Below are 5,196 nucleotides of genomic sequence, written 5' to 3' on the forward strand. Positions count from 1 at the left end.
AAAAAAAAAACAAACCCAAAACCAACTCGGGTCGTCCGCCCCGCGCACGCGCCCCTCGCGGCTTCGGTTGGGCCCCAGGCTCCGCCCCCAGTGCGGCCACCGGGAGGGTTGGGGAGCCCAGAGCTCGCGGGACCGCTCTCGCCCGGTCTCCTCCAGCACAGCGTCGCAAACCCCGCCGGAAAGCGTGACGGCGCAGGCGCAGGCGCGGAGATCCGAGACGGTGGTGGTGGCTGCCGCTGGCCAGTGTAAGATGGCGGCGGCGTCGGTGGCGGCAGTGGACGGGGCGGCTGGGCCTGGAACAGTCGGAGCATCCACTGGCAGAAGGATGACCCTAGCTGGGAAGCGGGCTGCCGGGCCTCGCCAGCTCCCGTGCTTGTAACTGCCCCAGCCGGACGCCCTCCCCTTGACCTACCGGGTCCGTGTTTCGTCCGGCTCGGCCTGTCCCCCCCTCTCCCCGACCCACTCTCCCGCAGGACCGGCCGGATCCCTTTCCTGAAACTCCCAGACTTTAAGTCTCGTTCCCCTCCCCCGAGTCAGTGCTGGCAGGACTACTCGTCCTTGGCCCGGGTCGGTCGGCCCACAGCGGGGTCGCCCCCTAGGGCCACCCTCCATGATTCGCAGGGACTTCTCGTCCGATCCGGTGACCCATTCGTAAACTCTCATTTCGTCTCCCTTTAATAATCTGGGGACCCGGCTCCGGCTGCGTTTCCCCCCCACCCCCGTCACTTCGAGGCCACCGCGCAATGTGCCCCCTTCCCCCATCCCAAGTTCTCAGGCCCAGCACCGAGTACGGAAGGCCGAGGTCCAACAAACTGGCAGTCTTGTTCTCGAAGGCTTTGTGATCTCGTTCTCTTAGTGTGACTTCCCCCCCAACCCTTGTCCCGAAATCTTTTAGGACACCTTAGAACGGTCCCGCTTGCTGCTTATTAGTTGGAAAGCATCTGGCGGCTTGAATTTCTGACTCATGATTGTTGGTGTAGTCCTGTAAACAAACCCGCACTGGAGCTATCACATTCTCCCGCGGATTCTCCCCTCCCCCTCCCGCTGCTCTGTAGTTTCTTGAGAGGGGTGGTTTGGTTTTAGAGTTGAAAAGATACAGGTTTTCCTCATAAGCGACTCTTGGGAGTCTTGGTGGAGCTGGGAAGACAACTCGCCTGGCGTTTTAAATCTTGTGTTAAGTCCTTTGTGTTTCCATTACGGGCGTGGGTTTTGTTCTGTAGTTCAGAGTTGAATTAGGTAAGTTATTTTGGTCTTAAATAGTTCTGAGGGGGGGGAACCCCATTAAAGTGTGGTCATAAATGTATGTTTTGGCTGCGTTCAGAAGAGACACCTTTGCCATGTAAACTTTCACTTTTCTCAGTTCTTCAGCGAACCTCCAGACCAGTTTTCTCAGGATCTTGGGCCTGACTTCGGTCAGCGATAAAAGCAGGAAGGTGAGTGGCACTGAAGGCATTTAATTCCACAATTCAAGACCCTTTTCTCATGCGTACGTGCAGACAGCTAAACTCAACAGTTTTTATTCCCCCCCAGCCCCCCCACCCTCCCCACCCCCATCCCATTTCCAAAAGTTTGGGTATTGTTAGTAGCTTTGTTACAGTTTTGGTTAAATTATTTACAAATTTAATTGGCTGTGTTTTGACCTGCTGCCAGGAACTGTTACTTTGTGTCTTCAAATGGTTTAAAACCCCGAGTGAGCACTCTGCCCCTCTTTTTTATTCCCCCCTTTATTTGTTTGCAGTGTATTTTTGTCTTTGTGTGGCTCATGTCTCAGACTGTTAAGCACTGAGAATTGGTTTGCCTGAATTCTGTTTAGCCTTTTGTCAAGTCAGATCTCTTCCCCCAAACCCAGAAGTTATCATCCATGCCATCTGGAGAGTAATTAACCACTCCTGACTAAAAGCTAGGAGTGATGAGTGAGCGAGCCTCCATTTAGTTGGTGAATAAGTCCAGTTAGCCTCAGAGGCACAACTTTTCAAAACATGGTGGGGATTTCTTTTTTTTTTTCTTCCTTTCTTTTCTTTTCTCTTCTTTTCTTCCTTTCTTTATTTCTTTTTTCTTTTTTTTTTTTTTTTTTTTTTTTTTTTTTTTAAGTAGCCCCTTCTGTAGCTAGCTTGCAGAATTTTTGGTTAGTAGAAGAATCATCATGTGCTTTCAGCATCAAGGGCCAAATCGGGAGTCCGTACACAGTTGTCAGAATGTTGTCTACCAGGCTTGTAGGTTGCTGGTAGCAGAGGGCAGGACTGTGTTGAGACTGGCAAGAGTTAGTAGAGAAGCTCCCTGGCTCTGGAAGTGTAGGTGTGACCAATCCTTAGTACCTTTAGGATTTGTACTGGGCAAAGTTTGAGAGTGGCTCTGCTAAGTTTTGTTCCTTGTGGTGCCCAAGCTAGAAAGTACTCATTATGAACTAAAATAAAGACCTTAAATGCGGATGCATTTATGTGAGATCTAAGAATAAAAATTCAGCTTTTACATTTTAATTTGGTTTAATGTGTATGGGTGTTTTTACCTGCATGGCCGTCTGTGCAACACTTGCATGACTAATGCTGGAGGAGAGGAGAAGAGGGTGTCAGATCCCTGGAACTGGAGGTAGAGGGAGCTGTGAGCTGCCTTGTGGGTGCTGGGAATGGAATCTGCAAGAATAGCCAGTGCTCTTAAACAACGAACCATTTCTTCAGCCTGCTTATTTGACTTTTGAGACAGGAACTCACTTTATCCCAGGCTGGGCTGAAATTCACAATATAGATGAGGCTGGTCATACAAACTTGTCTCACCTAGCCTCCCAAGTACTGTGTATATAGGTGTGAGGGACTAATCATAGGCAATATGTAACACCTGTTTGTTTTGTACTCATCTTCCTATTTTTTTATTTTTTATTTTATTTTATTTTTTTAAGAATTGGGGGCTTAGGCTAATGGTGGTAGTGCATGCCTTTGATGCCAGCACTTGGAAACAGATGAAGGTGAATCTCTGAGTTTGAGCCCAGCATTGTCTACAAAGTGAGTTCCAGGACAGCCAGAGCTACATAGTGAGACCCTGTTTCAAACAAAGAAACAAAACCTGGGGTTTTCAGGTAAACTAAGCAAGCTCTCTGCTACTGGGCCACAGCCTCTGTCCCTCAGATTCGTTTTTTAAGATTTATGTGCCTGCGGCTGTGTCGGAATTTATGTATGTGAGGATAGTGCCTGTGGAGGCAAGACTAGAAGAAAGCAGCAGATCCCATGGATCTGGAGTTACAGTTGTGAACTGTCATGTGGGTTCCAGAAACTAATCTCAGGGCCTCTTCTGGAGCAGTGAGCACTTTAATTGCTGTCCCCTCCAATTCAGTTTTATTGTTTATTTTTTTTTTGCTTTGTGAATGTCCTATAGGGTGCCTTTTAAACCTGATTTCTGAGCGTAGGAATAGGAAATGTTATATAGTGTATTTCTAAATACATTCTTAAACTAAATGTCAATTATTTCCTTGTTGGTTGGTTTCTCCTCTGGGCCTGTTAGCATACCTTACCCGAGCATGCTGTCTTCCTTTCCCTCCTGCTGTAATGTCCACTGGTGCTGCAGCTAGCCACTGTGTGCTTAACTTTTGCTATCAAAAGAGACACATTTTTCTCCAAGACTATGGGCTCCGTGGTGAGCCTCACCAACAGATTATTAAGAATGTGACGAGGAAATGAATGCTTTGTTGTTGTTTTTTTTTCTTTTTTTTTCTTTTTGGTTTTCTAAGATAGGGTTTCTCTGTGTGTGAACTCACTCCTTAGACCAGGCTGTCCTTGAACTCAGAAATCCGCCTGCCTCTGACTCCGCCTCCCAAGTGCTGGGATAAAGGTGGGCGCCACCACTGCCCAACTGCCTTGTTGTTTCTGATGTGAATCAGGACTAGGAATAAGCACTCGTCTCTTCTCGTGGCTACACCATCTTAAGACAGTGCAGGTAAAGAGCTTTAAATCTTCTTGTTTTGTTTTTCTTTTATATCTGTTTTGGAAGAGTTGAAGGTTCATAAAAGTTGAAGTTTTGATGACAGGACAGTATAAAGGCAATATCATTCAGATTGGTGAGGTGAGGAGGGCTGATTGGCTAGCTTTTGTCACCTTCATCCAGGTCGAGATTTCCCCGTTGTAATGTCAAGACTTTTGGCAGTGGTCATGAAGTAGGCATTGTATTTTTATGAGATCTGGTTTTTGTGGAGGAAATATGTTGAAAGAATAACTTGGCTATTCCTTACTGCCTTGTGTACTGGGTAAAAACACTCCCCAGACTTGTGGGAAAGATTTCAGGTGACATCTTTATATTCATGGAACCATTCTTAGTCTGTGTATTACAGATGTAAAATTCTTGTCTCTCTAAGGCTATTTCAGAGTTATAAATATTGCTAAAAGGACAAGGAGTTTTTGTTGTTGTTTTTTTTTTTTCTCTCTCTTTAAGAGTCCTATGTAGCCCAAATTGCTCTCATATTCAATAAATAACTGAGCATGGCCTTGAACTTCTGGTCTTCCTGTCTCTACCTTCCTAATGTCATCATAAGCATGTAGTGCCATCCTGGTTCTGTTTGTTTGAGACAGGGTCTTTATACTAGCCAGGCCTCATCCTGAGTTCACTATGTAACTCAAGACTGGGGACCTCACTCTGCTCCTTCTGTCTCAGTTTCTTGAGTGCTAGGATTGATTATGGGCACAGATGACCATGCCTGACTACGTTATTGGCCTTCAAAATCAAATGACTAGCTAAACTATGCTTTCAGAAGATTTACTATTGTACTGTACTGTTTTTGCTATATAAAAGTTATTCTAACCATGTTTAGGAACTAGCTAGATTATGAAGAAGCAACAAGGATCCAGCTGGGCAGTGGTGGTGCACGCCTTTAATCCCAGCACTTGGGAGGCAGAGGCAGGCAGATTTCTGAGTTCGAGATCTAGAGAAAAAAAAAAACAAACAAAAAACCAAAACCAAACCAAACAAGGATGCAAGTACTGTGTGTTGTGACATACCTTTAATACCAGCACTCTAGAGGCTGAGGCAGCCAGCCTGATCATCAAAGTGAGTTCTAGGATAGTCAGAGCTATGAAGAGAGACCCTGTCTAAAAAAGGATCCAAACTGAAGTTTATATAACATTGGCATTAGAGTTGTGTTTAAATTTATTTATTTATTTATGGAGTTGGCTCTTCAGTCTTTGAGATTGAATCTGTCTTTTTTTTTTTTTTTTT

General features: G+C 45.7%; 1 protein-coding gene across 3 annotated transcripts in view; it reads left to right on the forward strand.

Moving 5' to 3' along the window:
* The first annotated feature begins 98 nt into the window (after nt 1-98).
* Nucleotides 99-5,196, forward strand: part of Dcaf8 (DDB1 and CUL4 associated factor 8) — a 44,789-nt gene continuing 39,691 nt past the window's right edge. The window contains exons 1-2 of one of the 3 annotated variants that reach the window (XM_031389919.1): nt 99-245; nt 1,361-1,433. The gene's annotated coding sequence lies outside the window, so the exon portion shown is untranslated. Of the gene's footprint in view, nt 1,237-1,360; nt 1,434-5,196 lie in introns of all 3 variants that reach the window. The other 2 variants (XM_031389938.1, XM_031389927.1) reach the window with 2 other exon arrangements.

Source organism: Mastomys coucha, unplaced genomic scaffold, assembly GCF_008632895.1.
Source record: "Mastomys coucha isolate ucsf_1 unplaced genomic scaffold, UCSF_Mcou_1 pScaffold1, whole genome shotgun sequence".
NCBI lineage: Eukaryota > Metazoa > Chordata > Mammalia > Rodentia > Muridae > Mastomys > Mastomys coucha.